This window comes from Narcine bancroftii, chromosome 2 (genome assembly GCF_036971445.1).
Source record: "Narcine bancroftii isolate sNarBan1 chromosome 2, sNarBan1.hap1, whole genome shotgun sequence".
Classification (NCBI taxonomy): Eukaryota; Metazoa; Chordata; class Chondrichthyes; order Torpediniformes; family Narcinidae; genus Narcine; species Narcine bancroftii.
In genome coordinates this window covers 220607851-220626088 of record NC_091470.1, presented here as the reverse complement: position 1 = coordinate 220626088, position 18238 = coordinate 220607851, and positions in this window count along the sequence as shown.

The window sequence follows — 18238 nt, the reverse complement described above, 5'->3', positions numbered from 1 at the left end:
ACTGATGACCTTGCCTCCTCAACCTTCTGAAGAAGTGTAGGCACTGCTGCTGCACCTTCCAGACTAAGGAGGAGATGTTGTGGGTCTAGGGTAGGTTGTCCAATATGTGCACAACAAAGTACTTTGTGGTCTCCACTCTGTCCAGGACAAACTTCTTGTAACGTTCTAGACCAGTAGTAATTCACCAAACAATAATTTTTATTAATAATAAACTTAACCCCGCTATGCAGTGTGTGTGTGTGTGTGTGTGTGTGTGTGTGTGTGTGTGTGTGTGTGTGTGTGTGTGTGTGTGTGTGTGTGTGTGTGTGTGTGTGTGTGTGTGTGTGTGTGTGTGTGTGTGTGTGTGCGTGTGCGTGCATGTGGGCCAAAACCAAAACCATTACAGTTCAGGCATAATTCTGAAGAGATGATTTCCATCAGTTTTGTTTTGAAACACAGATTGTTTTAAATGTTGCACCAAAGTAATTATGGAGTAGGGGTGAGACGTCAGACTTCTCAAAACTCACAAATTTCTTGTGGAGTTGTTTTCAGATAATTCTTTCTTCATATGGATGACTTCTCCCTCTTGCATAAATGTTTCAGTACTTGTGTTTTCTTCCACAGTGATTTCACAAATTCAGGTATGAGTTTGACAAAGTAACCATTACAATGGTTACAATTCAGAAATAACAATGATCTTGCTTTCTTTTGCCCAGAATTGGGTCAGTCACAAGTGGCTATTTAAAATACCACCGCAGAGCTGATCTCTCTCTCTCTCTCTTTCTCTCTCTCTCTCTCTCTCTCTCACTCTCTCTCTCTCTCTCTCTCTCAACCAAAGAAACAGTAAAGTGGTCATCCCTTCTGAAGCCACTGTCAGACTGTGTGAATTTGTTATGGCATTTTACTCCTGTGTGACTTATAGGATGGACAAGCAACTTCTTTTGGTCTCAAAATGTCTTTGTTTTCAGTAACATGTTCTCTGAAAATGTCATTAATCATGTGACATTACATCATTCCTGTCTTTGAAGTTACTTCAAAGTTACTTCACATCTATATGCTAAAAGCATATGAATTTATCTCTTCCTAAAGTTTTATGAGCCAATGCCTCCGATCTGTCTCCTGACCACAAGCAAAAGCCTGTTTTTGTTTTAACAGATGCCATCTGAGTCTCCATTCTAATAACATAGGTAAACAATCAAAGAGCCTTTTGTTTAATTAGATGTCCTCCTTGAGCAACCCCATTGTCCTAGATATTCTAAGGAACAAACATTTCTAGTTTTATTGGGGTTGCTTACCAGACCTTGCGACTCCGAAAATGTTCTCTCTGAGTGTAATTGTGTGTGTCTGTGTGTCCAACCCCACAAAATAACTTTACTAAAAAATATATATTATACATATAGATGTATATGTATACGATTAATAGCACAAATCCATCACATTTCTTGATATAGTTAGTTGATAGCTTTGCTTAAGTGAGGTTAATTTATCCTAAATTCCATTTATGTATACATGTTTACTTTCAATGGAATATGAAATAATTGAAAAAAAATGTTTCTCATTCCTCCACCATATTGGAATCTGTAGTTTATTTGTATGTAAATTCCATGTATGAATGTAGTGTCACCAAACATGTGGTTTAAGCACACATGTTCCTTAATGTGGGTCTGCAATATGGTCCATGGATATAAGACCATCTTCCCATAACATTTGATACCCTGGATAATCAAGAGCCTATCAATATCTGTGTTAAATACACTCAATGACATATGCTCCACAAATGCTCATGAAATAAATTCCACAGATTTGCCAACCTCTATTCTAAGTGCACGCCCTTCAATCCTGAAGTTGTCTTGTTTTACGCTCTCCCACCATAAGAAACAACCTTTATACAACTATTCTGCCCATGCCTTTTGACATTCAAAATGTTTCAATGAGATCCCCCCCACCCTTCTCCTAAATTATAACAAGTACAGGTCAAGAGCTGTAAAAAAAAAACTCCTCATATGATAACCCTTTATTCCCAGAATCATTCTTGTGAACCTCCTCTGAACATTCTCCAATGGCAGCACACCCTTATTTAAATGAGGAGCCTAGAATTGCTCATAATACTCCAAGGAAGGTCTCAGGAATGACTTATAAGGCCTCAATATCACATAGTTTTCAATTAATGATCAAGTATTTTCAACCAGTGCTTTCAGCATTTCAACAATTTATTTCAGATTTCCAGCAGCTGCAGATTTCCATTTGTTCCGCCTCTACCTGTGGAGTCATCTGGTCTCTTGTTCATTTATTATTGTTTTCTAATCTCTCATAAAGGAATAAACTATACCAAAAATCCCATTTTTCCTTTGTCCCAATCTTCCTGTTTTACATGACTAAAAGATCATAAGGGCTCTAAAGGTTATTATAAATGGTGCTAGTGGGGACAAGCTGCCACTACTACACAAATGCTTTTCATGGCGTGCACCTCAAACAGTCTCTGACCACCAAGTCCAACTCCTGGCCTTCAGGCATACCCGGCGGAGCTGTTCTCACTGACAGGAGAAGAAGCAATGGCAAGCCACTGATGCCTTGAAATCTATCCCTCTGGGCAGTTGGAGCTTGTTAACCACAGATGGTAGCTCATCAAGGAGAGGGAAAAGTCCAATTTCAATCCTCCGCTGCCTTGTGGATATACCCATTCATGGGAAAGACTTTGGGAGTAAGCCCCGAGGAAAAGTCCAAAGTCCGAGTCCCAAAGACGGTGGACTGCTGTACCAGCATAAGCATGGCAATTCCTGTGATGCTCCTGGCACCAAACTGTATCGACTTTCATCATTCCTTTAGACATGTCATTAGTATGGAAAGGGTCATCCCAATGAATGGGCAACAGACAAATCTCCTTATCAACTCTGCCCTGGCTTGCGCCCTGAAGAGGCCACATCAGCTACTACCAGAGGCGCAATACCCATGGTCGACCACGACTGAAGGAGACATCATCGCATTACATCAAGACCATAAGATATAGGAGCAAAAATAGACGATTCAGATGATCCATTTTTCCATCTTAGCACCCCCCCCCCCCCCCCCGCCAGGGCTTCTTTCCATAGCTTTGAATGTTTCATGCATCTGGAAGCTCCTGGGTTTTACGATATTAGGATAGATTATGATACAGCCCAGATAGAAGGCTAAACAGACCACCTCCAATGACACTAGAGCAAGTAGCAAATTAGTCAAAACAATTGATGTGGATGGGCTCTAGAAATTAAACTGTGGCTTGCAGAAACTCTCTAAAGAACTGGCAGATGATTACTTGAAACGACCAAGATTTTGGGAGTCAATAAATACTAGTTTTCTTGGGTGCTTTGGTAACCTGAACAAGCCAAAAGAAGGACAGCAATGCTCTGTCCCACAGAAACCAATGGCTATAATAGGAGAATTAAATGCAGGGGAATCAACTGCAGGTTAGGAAAGCCTTGGGATCACCAGTGCCACAGTTCAGTGGGAGATGAGGCAAAATAACATTGAGAGACAGCAAAATGTGTACAATATGTTACACTGATTCAATAGCACAAGTGGAGAAAGAGCAGCCGCTGAAGTAGAGTCACAGTCAACAGAGATGTGCGTTACATCAAACTTTTGTCAGATTGGCAACTACAACATCAGAGATTCATACAGACTGAAGGAGGTCTCAGCATTTGGTAAGGCCAGTTAAAAGACTGGCCTTTTGTTTGCAGTATGGGTAATATGTCAATGACATTGTATTTCAAAGAAGGAAAGCTGCATAGCGTATGTGCCTGAGAACACTTAATGGATTAATGTATGCCTGCAACTTCATGATATCATGCAATGTATGATATAAACGTATATGTCATTTGTTATTGAAAACTAAACTATACGTCTTCTGATTGAAGCTCAGTGTCACCTTCTAATGATTATTGATGATATTCACTAGTTCTACAGATGGGTTCACAAATACATTGTAAAAATAATTGGTATTTTGAAGCAGAGGGTATACTTGCAGAGGGCAAGGAGGAGCTTGGCTGCCAATCATGTTGAAGGTTTGGATTTGGAACTCAGGTTGCCGATGGATCAGCCAGGTGTCTGTAAAAGTGCAGAAGCTACTGGAAGCAAATTCCCAGACATTCAGTGACTATGAAGGTATCCCCTTTTGCTTCTCTTTTTCCTTTGTTACAAGCTCAAAGGACCCCAAAAACCCAGCAGCAATAGATATTCACCAAGACAAATTGTTACTTAAACAAAAGTTGCTTTTAATTATCTTTAAACATGAAAACAGAATCACATTTTAACTTATCACTATTGACTTAATTAACCCAACTTAACCCCCTTCTAATTCTAAGTGTACATGTATTAATGTGTACGTAGGTTCAGAAAAGTTCTTTGATTCACAGTCCAATCTCACTTCTCATTCCTCCAAGTTCACGGGTTGCAGGCAATTCTTATACTGTGTGCAGAATTTAACATTTATAAAGTTCACCAGGTGCTTGAAAGGTACATGATTGCCACTCAGGAAGGTTCTTGTCAGTTTTCAGAGGGAGATTTGTTGTTCCTTTTTAATCAGCCACTTCCGTGTCTTGCTGACAAAACTTGCCCTCTCAGGGTTCTCCAGATGATAACCTCTTTCTTTCAGGTCACCACAGAGTTCCTTCTTGTTTCTCTTATTCCAAGTGAAATATTAGACAGCCAGTCCTTTCCTTTTGCATGAACCGCACAGGCTTCCAAATGGGGTTTTCCTCAAGCTTTCCAGCTTGTCCTGTTCCAGTCCCAGGTGCTGTGGCTGGTTGTGATCTGTGTGTGTGTGTCTCTCTCTCTCTCAGAGAAAAAGCCTATTTTACTCTCTCTGCTTACAAAACCACATGAATCCTCTTAGTTCCCTTCTAGACAATATGCAGCTCTGACAAACTCTTTCATCTGTTGCCTTTTTGTAAACAACAATCCATTGGTGAAGTCTCTTGGGCACTCTCCAAAGCTTCTGCAAAAGCTCTAAGGCCCCAACATGTCTAGCATTAGCAGAGTTCCAGTATTTTAAAGTGTTTGTATGTGACCTGCACAAAGCTTTCCCAAATTTATCTCCCAAAAACACATCTATATACTCTGTCACACTTATTAGGGGCGATGGACAATGAATGAGGCAACAAGGGTTAACAGCCACCATCCTGTTAACTGTATTCAGGAGCTCCTTCGAGAGTGTCCTGGCTGGCTCCATCACAGTGTGGTATGGTTGCTGTGGAGCTTTGGATCGGAGGTCAATCCACAGGACCATAAGAGCAACAGAGAGGATCACTAGGATCTCCCTCCCCCTTCCCCCCCCCCCCCCCCCATTGACGTGATCTACTGGGATAATTGTTTGAAAAGGGCATGCAAAATCATCGAGAACCATTACCACCCTGCATACATCACCGTCTAGCTACACCCATCGGGAAATAGATACAGGAGCATCAGAGCCAGAATCATCAGGTTGAGATATAGCTTCTTCCCATGGGCAGTGAGACTGCTGAATGACTGAATGAATTGCTCGTACAAACCCTCCAAGACTCTACAATTTATTAAACAATATTTATTTATTTTTACATATGTACTGTATGTACTGCATACATACAGTACATATGCTTTCACACCGAGGACTGAAGAACACTGGTCAGATTGTAGTTGGGATGAAAATAAAAGAACTTGAACTTGACTCTTTGTCTGCCTTATTGCAGACAAAATTTGAAGTATATCGTGTATGCTACATTTTTAATGTATTGTTACATGACAATAAAAGAAGCCTTGAACCTATTTTCCACTTGGAACAATGCAAAGTAAAACATGAATACATTTGATGTGGTTGAAACAATCAGTTCTTCTCCTTGTCCAGCACAACGTCACAGGCGAAGCCACAGAAACCTTGAGAGAAGCAGAGTAACTTCTGTAATAGAAGCAGGTGTGAGCTGCACTGCTCTTCGATCCTGCACGACTACTCAATACGATCATAGCTGATTTATGACCCCAGCACACATTCTTGGACTGGATCGTTCCAATACACCTCGACTCCTCATCATCTAAAAACCTATCAAACTCTGTCTTTAATATACTGCAAGTAAGCCATCATAGTTCTCTTGGGTATAAAAACAGAAGAAGGAGCAGGAGCAGACCTCCGAGCCCCTCAAACCTGCCCCTCCCCCACCTCCCCAGCCATTCACGCCTAACTTATTGCGGGCCTCCGCTGACTCCCTGCAGAGATTACCATGGCCCTCCATTCCCTCACCTTTCAAAAATGCAACCAGCTCCACTTTAATGCATTTAAAGAACTCGCTTCACAACACTCTGTGGCAAAGAATTCCAGCGTAAAGCAAGTCCACCTGCAGATGCTGTGATGGTGATCAAGACACAGAAACGCTGGAGAAACTCAGCCAGACTCACAGTGTCCTTAGGAGGTAAAGGTATGTGACAGGCTTTTGGGGCCGGAGCCCTTCCACAAGGCATGAACAGAAAAAAAGGACAGGTGGCTGGGTTAAAGGCTGGGGGATAAAAGGGGAAGAATGGAAGAGGGTGGAGGACAGACCAACAGACAAAAGGTGTGATAAGAGCACATTGGATATGATAAGGGGACAGGAGAGAGGAAACATGAGAAATGACTTTGGCTCTATGAAAGGAGACAGAGATAAAAGGGAAAAGAGAGAGACACACACACAGCTAGAGGAAAAGAGAGATGGAGAAAGATTTGAGGGGATGCGTTCTGTCGGAAACCAGAGAAGTCGCTGTGAATGCCAACCAGTTGGAGGGGGCCCCCACAGAATATGAGGTGCTATTCCTCTGAGTCCTCCGATTTGTGGGTGGTCTCAATCTTGCAGTGTATGAGACCATGGACAGATATGTCAGCAGGGAATTCCAAAGATTTCCTGCTCTTTCTAAGAAGACATTTCTTTAACCTTTGGCTTTAAATAACTGTCCCATTACTTTGGGATCCTTCCATGAGTAACAAAAAAATTCTCTGCATCATCCCCCCTCAGGATCATCGTGATTAATAAGATTACAACTCATTCCTCCAAATTCCAAAGAGCACAAAGCCAACCTGTTAAGCTCTCTTGACCAGAGGCTGAAGAGCAGAACAAAAGTTTACGCTGACTGTCTCACAGACCCGGGAGTCTTGGTTCAAGCATGACATTGGGTGTTGTTCTTTCTCCTTGTGATGGTTTTGACTTCCCCTGAATATTCTGGTTTCCTCCTGCAACCCAGGGGCGTGCTTACCAGTTAATTAGTTATGAAGAACCTCCCATGGTAGATAACAAGGGAACCTAAGTAGAATTGATGAGCAGGTGAGAGGGAATGTCTGGCAGGATATAAGTTAAAGAATGGTATTGATGGGATTGCTCTAAAAACTAGTTTAGAGTTGAAGGGCTGAATGGTCTCCATCTCATAGTAAAATAAGAAGCTAATTCTTCTCTTCACAGTTTTGAATGGGTAAGCCTTGCCTTGATGATGAGACTGTGACTATTAACCCTGGCCCTTCCAGCCATAGAAAACTTTAACATTGTATCTCTGCATGAAGAGACCTGAAAGGATTTTAATAACTTAATTGAGATCCTTTTCTTTGTTCTAAACTCAAAAAATTACAGGCCTCAGATCCCTCATGTCTTCACATATAACAAAATCACCATCTTCTGCTGAGGTTATATGAATTCCAGGGAGAATCTTCTCTGCACATTGCACAATGCAAGACGACACCAGATAAAACCATAATCCATAAGATATAGGAGCAGAAGTAGGCACTTCAGCCCATTGAATCTGCTCCACCTTACCATCATGAGATGATCCATTCTTCCACTTAGCCACACTCCCCTGTCTTTTCCCCATAACTTTTGATATCCTGACTATTCAGATACCCTTCTATCTCTGTGTTAAATACACCTCAAATCTTGGCCTCCATAGACAACCAAGGTAGCAAATTCCAGAGGTTCACCATTTGCTGGCTAAAGAAATTCTTCCACATCTCTGTTTGAAATGGGTACCTTTCAATCCTGAAGTTGTGCCCTCTTGTCCTAAATTCCCCTATAATTGGAAATAATTTTGCCACATCAACTCTATCCAGGCCTTTCAACATTCAAAATATTTTTATATGAGAACTCCCTTGTTCTTCTGAACTCCAAGGAGTACAGTCCAAGAGTTGTCAAACTTTACTCATTTTCTATTTCCTTCATCTCAGGAATCATTCTTGTGAATCTTCACTGAACCCTCTCCATATCAGCACATCCTTTCTTAAATAAGAATTCCATGTCATTGGTGAGGCCACACTGAGACTATTGTGTGCAGTTCTGGTCACCCAGCAGCTGGAAAGATATCAATAAAGAATGCAGAGAAGATTTACTAAGATGTTGCCAGGTCTTCAGCAGTTGCGTTACCGGGAAAGATTAAACATGTTAGGACTATACTCCTTGGAATGAAGAAAAATGAGGGGAGACTTGATAGACATTTATAAGATTATGAGGGGTATAGACAGAGAAGATGTGAGTAGGATGTTTCCACTTAGCTTGGGGGAGATAAATATGAGAGGTCACAGCTTTAAGCTAAAGGGGAGAGGTACAAGGGGAACATTAGGGGAAAGTTTTTCACTCAAAGAGTGGTGAGAGTGTGGAATGAGCTTCTATCTGATGTAGTGTAAGCAGATTCAATCTTGAGATTTAAAAATAAATTGGATAAATATGTAGATAGGAGTGGCCTGGAGAGTAGTTCAGTGGAACTAGCTAGTTTTATTGGTCAGCACAGAACAGAAGGGTCCAATGGCCTATTTCTCTCTGTTGTAACATTCTATGGCTCTATGATAACTGTACCTCATATTCCGAGTGAGGCCTCACCAGTGCCTTATAGAGCCTCAACATCACATCCCTGCTCTTATATCCTATTCCATTAGATAAGAATGTCAACATTTCATTCCCCTTCTTCATGAACAACTCAACCTGGATGTTAACCTTTAGGATATCCTGAACAAGGACTCCCTATCCAAATAAAAGTCTGTCCTTTATTCCTTCTACCAAAGTGCATAACCATACACTTTCCAACATTCTTTTTCATTTGCCCATTTTCCTAATCTATCTAAGTTTCTACAGCCCCTGACTCCTCCTCACTACCTACCCCTCCACCTATCTTTGTATCATCTGGAAATTTAGCCTCAAAGCCATTTATTCTGCCATCCAAATCATTACCATACAACATAAAAAGCAGTTGCACCAACATTGATCCCTGTAGAACACCACTGGTAACCAGTAGCCAACCAGAATAGGGTCCCTTTATTCCCTCTTTCTGTTTCTTTCCAATCAGCCTGTAATTCCATGGGTTCTATAACTTGTTATGCAGTCTCAGGTACAGCACTTTGTCAAATGTCTTTTGAAAATCAAAATATGCAACACCCACTTAATCTCCTTTGCCGAGCCTGCTTGTAGTTTCCACAAAAATAAATTGCAGTTGGTTTGATAGGCAAGATTTCCATTAAGGTAACCATACTGAGTTTGGCTTATCTTGTCATGCACCTTCAAATGCACAAGATAGCGAGGTTCTCCGTAACCTCATCCTTGACAATTGACTTCAACAACCTCTCAGCCACCCATGTTAGGCTAACACGTTTATAATTTCCTTTCTGTCGTCTCCCTCCCTTTTTAAAAAGTGGAGTGACCTTTGCAATTTTCCAGCCCTCCAAAACCATGTCAGAACCCAAGGATCTGGGTGAGTTAACTACCCTTAGGCCATTCAGCTTCCCAAGCACCTTTTCTCTCGTGATCTTAACTGCGCTCAAATCTCTTCCCTAACACCTTGTATGTCCAATATGCTGCTAAAGTCTTCTAGGGTGAAGACTGATGCAAAATACTCATTCAGTTCCTCTGCCATCTCCTTTTTTCTCGTTACAATTACTCCAGCATCATTTTCTATCGATCCTATATCCACTTTCACATTGTTTTTATTCAATACAGTATACTTTAAAAAAAAAGCTCTTAGCATTCTTTTTGATTTTTTTTTGCTAGCTTTCTTTCCTTCATAATGACATTCTTTTGCTGTTCTTCAGGCTTTTAAAAGCTTCCTAGTCCTGTCTCTTCCCATTAATTTTTAGTTCCTTATATGCTCTTTCTTTACCTTTTACTTTGGCTTTGACTTCTCTTGTCAGCCATAGTTGTGTCATTTTTGTCATTCAATTATTTCTTCATTTGGACTATACCTGTCCCGTACTTTCCTTATTTCTTGCAGAAACCCCAACTATTACCGCTCTGCGGTTCACCCTGTTAGTGTCTCTTTCCAATCAACTTTGGCCAGTTCCACTCTATGTAGTCCCTTTTATTCCACTGGCATCTGACACCTCTGATTTTAGTTTATCCATCTCAAACTGCAGGCCAAATTCTATCCTATCATGATCACTGCCTTATAAGGGTTCCCTTACCTTCAGCTGCCTGATTAACTCTGGTTCATTGCACCACATCCAATCCAGAATAGTTACCTCAGCCACAGGAGGTTCTAAGAAGCCATCTCGTAGCATTCTACAAATTCCTTCTCTTGGGATCCAGCACCAACCTGCTTTTCCCAATCAACCTACATATTGAAATCCCCCACGACAATTTAACATTGCCCTTTGTGCATATTTTTCTATCTCCCTCTTTAGTTTGGATGCCACATCATGGCTACTGTTTGGAGGTCTGTACACAACTCCCCTCAGGGTTAATTTTTTTACCGACGGTTTCTAAATTCTATATCTGATCCAATGACTACTCTCTCTAACTATTTAATTCCATTTTTCTTAAAGCAGACCTACCCCCCACCCCCCCGCCCCCCACCTACCTTCCTGTCCTTCTAATATACTGTGTATCCATGGATATTGAGTTCCCAGCTGTGGTCATACCTGCCAACTTCCACGAGCGCTACTAAATAATCAATCATTGGTACTAACGTGAATCATGACATCTGGTCCTCACCTTCCTGCTTGATCTGAGACATCCCTGACCCTGACACCTTGCAGGCAACATGCTATCTAGGAGTCTCAATCTTGTCTGCAGAACCTCCTGTCTGTTCCCTTAACTATCAAATCCTCTGTCGCAATCGCTCTCCTCTTTTGCCCCCTCCCTTCTGAGTCAAAGAGCCAGAGACCTGACCACTATGGCTTGTCCTTGGTAGATTGATCTCCCCCCCGCCCCCCGCAGGTTCCTAATACTCATTGTTGAGGGGAACGGTCACACGACTGCTCTGTGCTGTCTGCCAATTCCCCTTCCCTCTGCAACCTGCTACAAAACCAAATCCGATGAAGTAGCAGACAGCAAAACCTCACTCCCAGAGGAACTCAATGCCTTCTGTTCCTGATTTGATGTTAGTAACAGTGAAGAACCATCCCTCCACACCCCCACATCCACTGATGATCCCCTCTTGTCCGTATCTGAGAATGACGTGTGTGCTGTCTTCAGCAGAGTGAATCTGAGGAAAGCATCTGGCCCAGACGGAGTACCTGGCCGAATATTAAAAATATGTGCTGACCAACTTGTTATATAGTCAGGATAATGTGAACTATTTTGTAACTACGTAGGAGCCCAATGGTGACAGTCAAATGCACAAGATACCGAAGGAACATACTGCTACCAGTGCAATATTGATAAGAACTATTTAAAAATAGTTGTGTAAATAAATAAACTAGTGTAGAAGTTCAGTTACTTAAATTGCACTGGAAAGAAAATGACAAAGAACACTATTTTTTTTCTTTATCTTGAGAAGGAGGGATGTAATATAGTCAGGATAATGTGAACTATTCTGTAACCGTGTAAGAATACACCACTGTAGTAACTGTAGTGCACCCCTGTGGGGCATATATATATGTAAATGAGTGTGTGTGTAAACAATTTCCTGAGATGGTGGAGGCATCAGTAAGTAAAGTCTCTTTTGTTATTTGAATCTTGCATCTCTAAGCCTCCCAAGTAACTCAGAGACGTAACACAACTTGTGATGTATTCACAGATACCTTCAATATCTCACTCCAGCAGGGTGTGGTCCTTACCTATTTCAAACAAGCATTAACCATACCAATGCCCAAGAAGGGTCTAGGAACCTTCCTTAATGATTATCGACCAGTAGCTCTTACATAAACAGTGATGAAGTGCTTATTGTTGAAGCATATCATCACCTGTCTGAGAGGTGACATTGATACATTCCAGTTTGCTTATAATGTCTATGGCAGATGCCATCTCACTGGCTCTACACAAAGCTCTGGAACACCTAGACAGTAAAGATGATTCATCAGGATGCTCCTTAATGACTACAGTTCTGCACTTAATACAATCATGCCCAAAACTGATCAGCAAACTCCAAGACATTAGACTCAACACCCTGCTGTGTTAATTGGATCCTGGATATCCTCGCCTCCAGACCACAATCAGTGAAGATTGATAAGAACATCTCCTCCACAATCTCCACAGCATCAGAACACCACAGGGCTGTGTTCTTGGCCCCCTGCTCTACTCACTTTACACCTATGATTGTGTGGCTCAGTACAGCAATAACACCATCTACAAATTTGCCGATGATACCACAGTAGTGGGTTGTATAAAGGAAGGGGATGAGTCAGCGTACAGGAGAGAAATTAAAACTTGGCTGAATGGTGCACCAACAACAACCTTGCACTCAGTGCCACTAAAACTAAGGAGTTGATTGTTGTCTTCAGGAAGAGAAAGCCAGAGATCCTTGGGGGATAACAGGTGGAGAGAATTAGTAAATTTAAGTTCTTTGGAGTCACAATCACAGAGAATCTTTCCTGGACCCAACGCACCAATGGCATCATTTAAAAAAAAAGCATGTCAGCGCCTCTACTTCCTCAGGACTTTGAGGAGGTTTAGTATGACACCAGAAACCCTGGCAAATTTCTACAGAGGTATGGTTAAAAGTGTGCTGACCAGCTGCATCATGGTCTGGTATGGGGACACCAATATCCCTGAGCATAAAACCCTCCAAAAGGTAGTGGACACAGCCCAGGACATCACAGGCAAAACTCTCCTCACTATTGTGAACATCTACTAGGAACGTTGCCGTCGGAGAGCTGCAGCAATCATCAAGGATCAACACCACCCAGCACACGATGCTGCTACCATCAGGAAAGAGGTTTAGGTGCCATAAAACTCGCACCACCAGGTCCAGGAACAGCTGCTCCCCCTCCGCCATCAGACTCCTCAACAATAAACTCGATCAAGGACTCATTTAAGGACTCTTACTTGTGAAATTTATTGATTATTTTTATTCTCTCTGTATTGCACAGTCAGTTTGGTTAATTCATTATCTGTTTACAGTTCTTTATTTGTTCACATTTATATGCTGTGTGAAGTTTTTTTTTTGCACTACCAATACAGGTAATCCCCAATTTGCTACCTATGTGACTTATGTCCATCCACATATATGACTGAATTTTAAAAAAAATATTTATATTAAAAAATGTAAAATTTACACAGTTTATGTTGTATTTCACAAAGTATAACAGAGATTCGGGGCATGTAAGAGCCAAAATGTGCGTACTTATCTTGTTAGTCAGCATTCCTGAGTCCCAGGGCAAAGCAGAGCCATCTTGATTCCTGGGTGCATGGGCGAGACTTCAGATGGCGCATGTGCTATGGGTTCACGTATTGGAGTTCGGCTGGTGCATGCGTGAGTGTTAAGAGTACAAATTCAATATTGTCAGGGCACTTAACTCTCGTGCATGTGCCAACTGAATTTCAATACACGAACCCACAAAAAACTTGTGCGTGCGCCAACTGATGACTCACGGATGTGCACAGGAATCAAAATGGGCGCGCCCAGTCATGGGACCCCGGAAAACCAACTAACAAGGTAAGCATAAATCAGAATGTGGAAAGATTTGCCAAGGTTGATCGGCAAATTCAGAGTGGTTTAAGTTGTTATCGTCAAATTTAGGATGAAAAAAAGATTTAATTAAAAAGTTTGCTTTCAGACTTCAGTACTCCACGTGCGTAGGCAAAATTCTGATGAGATATTCCGAGATACGACCAGTTCCCTATTACAGTCATAAGCCGGGGATTATCTGTAAGTAGTAACTCCGCCTTGCACACAGAAGTAAGAATCTCAGGGTTATATATGATGCCATATATGTACTCTAATAATAATAATTCTGAAAAAAATCTGAGTTACCTGCTCTTGCCTCTTGGTTGTGACTGTCTCCTTATAGCTTGTGTCTATCACGCCCTCTGTCTCCTAAATGATCTGATATTTATTGAATTCTCGGTCTGGTTCCCTGACTCATTCTGTAAGGAGCTACTGCTGAATACATTTCTTGAAGGTATAGTCTTCAGGGACACGTGCTGTTCCAGATTTCCCACATGCTGCCATTGGAGCATACCGCTGCACGAGCTGACATCTTCTCGGGATTATTATGAAGAGATCTTACCTGACCTTACCTGTAGTGCCTCCTTCGCCTTTGCTCACCAAAGCCTCTCGAACTAAATCCTGTAACTCTCCATTCCTACACTGGGTCACTCACACACTGGCCTCTCCAACAAAGCCCATTCCTACTTAACTTTTATTTGTTACTGCCAATTAATTGCAGTTTGATTGGTCTGATAAAGCACTGAGCCCCGTGTAAATTCTTCTCCCCGACCTATGCATAACTCTCTCTCCTTGCGACTCAATTATTCTGCTGAAAGGGACCAATCATAAGGGTTAGAAGATATGAAGAGTAAATCTTGTTGGGTTAGTTTATTTAGACAAGTCACTTTTACCGTGATTACTGTTTAAAATATATCCTTTTTAGACTGTAACCAATAGATATTCAATCAATTCAAATGCCTAGAGCAGCCGTTCAGGCCCCCCCCCCCCCCCACCACCCCGCCCTGGGAAGCAGCACATTTAAGTAAAACCCTTGTTTTCTTTTCACCTCACGAAGCATAAATAACCTTTATATTTGTTCTGTAGTCGGTAGAAATATGGAAGAAACCAAAACTTCACAGGGAAGGAGCCTATAAACTTGGTGCAGTGTCACAGAGAGTCTAGACATACAGAGAGTCTGGCCCTTCCAGCCCATAAGCCCGTGCTGCCAATCACCCCCAATTAACCTATAAACCATGTGCATTATGAAGGGTGGGAGGAAAGTGGAGCAGCAGGAGGAAACCCACATAGATACGGGGTGAATGAACAAACTCCTTACACAGCGCTGAAGTTGAACTGAGGTCACTGGTGTTGTAATAGTGTTGCCCTAACAGACGGTCAGTGGTGAAGTAATGCACATTATTAACTGCTATGAAAACTGCCGGCAACTATCTTGGAATCCCTGTGGTGAGGAAATTTCTTTTCCAGCACTTGACACTGTCAAATATTGGTGGAAGGAAACCAAGCCATAGAGAACTCAGCGAGTTCGCAACCTGTCAATCAAACTCAAAAACTTTCACAGTCATCAAATCAGGAAAGAAAACGCAGATATTCTGGCAAAAAATTATACTTAACCGAGGCTAGTTAACAAAATCAAGGAGCATGGTATCAGAGATAGGGTGCTCTCATGGATAGATGGTTGGCTGAGAAATAGGAAGCAAAGGGTTGGGATAAACGGGTCATTTTCTGGATGGCAGGATGTGATGAGTGAGGTCCCACAGGGATCGGTGTTGGGTCCTCAGTTTTTTATAATTTATGTAAATGATTTAGATGAGGGGATTAATAACTACTTATGCAAATTCGCAGATAACACTAAACTGGGTGGTTGTGTGAAGTGCGAGGAGGATGTCAGGAAATTGCAGGGGGACTTGGACAGGTTAGGGGAGTGGGTGGAGAAATGGCAAATGAAGTTTAATGTGAGTAAATGTGAGGTTGTCCATTTTGGAGGCAGAAACAAGAGAGCAGAATATTATTTAAATGGAGTTAAGCTTGGGAGTGGGGTAAGACAAAGAGATCTGGGTGTACATTCACCAGTCATTGAAAACTAGCATGCAGGTTCAGCAAGTGGTGAAGAAGGCTTTCATAAAGAGGGGATTGGAGTATAGGAGTAGAGAGGCCCTCCTGCAGTTGTACAGGGCCCTGTGAGACCTCATCTGGAGGATTGCGTTCAGTTCTGGTCCCCATATTTAAGAAAGGACATACCTTCTAGAGAGGGAGTGCACTGCAGATTTACAAGTTCATTTCCTGGAATGGCAGGATTGTCATACGCGGATAGGATAGAAAAACTGGGATTATGAGGATGAGGGGAGACATCATTGAGGTATTTAGGATTATCAAAGGGCTTGACAGGATGAAATCAGAGCACATGTTCCCAATGATGGGAGAGACTAGGACTAGAGGGCACAGTTTAAGAATAAAGGAAAGGCCTTTTAACACAGAAATGAGGAGAATTTTTTTTTTTACCCAGAGAGTTGTGGGTCCGTGGAATGCATTGCCACAGAGAGTAGTGGGGGCGGATTCGCTGGATAGATTTAAGAAAGAGTTGGATAAGGCTCTTGTGGGTAGGGGAGTTAAGGGTTAAGGAGATAAGGCTGGGCTTGGTTATTGAAAGGGAAAGATCAGCCATGATCCAAGAAATGGCGGTGCTGGCTTGACGGGCCAATTGGTCTACTCCTGCACCCATTGTCTATTGTCAAGAATTTTTATTCCATATCCCTATTCCAAGGGAAACACCAGACAGCCAGTCCTCTCCTTTGACCAGGCCATCTTCCAAAGCTTGCCAACTTGTCCCTCTGGAACCAATGTCTGTGTCTCTCCTCTCTCTCTCTCTCTCACTACCTCCAACTCTGAGAGCAAAGCCTGTTTTTTCTCCTCTCTGCCTGCAAAGATCACATGACTTTCCAGGCAGTAAGTTCTGTTTCCACACAAAGCTGCTACTGCCTGTTGTTACATTTGTTGCCTTTTGCTAGTGATTTGTGAATTCCATAAAGGTAAAATTCCGTTATCTGAAGTGTCATATGTCATACACTGTAATTGGCTAGTTCCTGAATGCCCCAACCTTTCTGCAGTTCACTGACTGCAAAGGTGCACAGCGATGGAGGAACTTCGTCATTTATGGCAATTTCCTGATTTCCATATTAAACTGCACAGGCATTGAGATGGTTGTTACAAGTCCGGAGGACCCTAAAACCCAGCAGCAATAAATATGCACCACGGCAAAGGGTTACTTAAACAAAAGTTGCTTTTAATGATCTTTGAACATAAAAATAGAATCAAAAATTAACTTATCTCTATTAACTCACTGAACTAATGCTAAGTGCACATGTGTATAATCTGTTCAGCAAAGTTCTTTGGTTCACAGTCCAATCTCAATGGTTGCAGGCAATGCTTATACTGTGCACAGAAGTTAACATTAATAAAGTTCACCAGGCTTTGGTGCTTAACAGGTAAATGGTTACCATTCAGAAGGGTTCTTGTTGGTTTTCAGAGAGAGAGTTTTTCTTGTTCCAGGACATCCACAATGGATTCCTTTTTAATCAGCCACTCCAGAGTCTTATTGACGAAACTTGGCCCCTTCAGGGTTCTCCTGATGATAACCTTTTTCTTTCAGGTCATCACAGAGTTCCTTTCTGTTCCTCCTATTCAAAGGGAAACACCGGACAGCCAGTCCTCTCCTTCGACCAGGCCATCTTCCAAAGCTTGCCAGCATGTCCCTCTGGAACCAATGTCTGTGTCTCTCCTCTCTCTCTCTCTCTCTCACTACCTCCAACTCTGAGACCAAAGCCTGTTTTTTCTCCTCTCTGCCTGCAAAGATCACATGACTTTCCAGGCAGTAAGTTCTGTTTCGAGACAAAGCTGCTACTGGCTGTTGTCACATTTGTTGCCTTTTGCAATTAACAGTCCATCATGAGTCTGAGCCTCTTGCAAAAGCTCCTGCAAAAATTCTGTGTTTTAAAGTGTTTGTGTGTGACCTGCTCTAACAAACCTTTCCCAATTTATCTCCCAAACACCTCTATATACTCTGTCACATCACAAAGTTGCAGTCGACTTCATGGAGTAAGGCAGCCAACTCTGAAAGCATCTCTGTCATGTCAGCAGCAGGTTCCTAGCCATTAATCTATTGACAGCAGCCTAAAGTCACTTATAGTAGTATATAGTGAAATTAAGGAGTTCAAATTCAAATTTAGCATCAGAGTTCCTACTTGACAACACATATTAACCCTGAGATTCTTGTTTTCCTGTCGGCCAGGCAGAATTTCTACTGAGCAGTAAATATAAACTGTTCTCAAGAAAAAAATTGTATGTATACAGAACACTTCCAATCTCTTTTCAGTGCCAACCGCTCAGTCCAAGATTCCGCCCTGCTCCAGCTCCCTCAACAGCCCCTAAG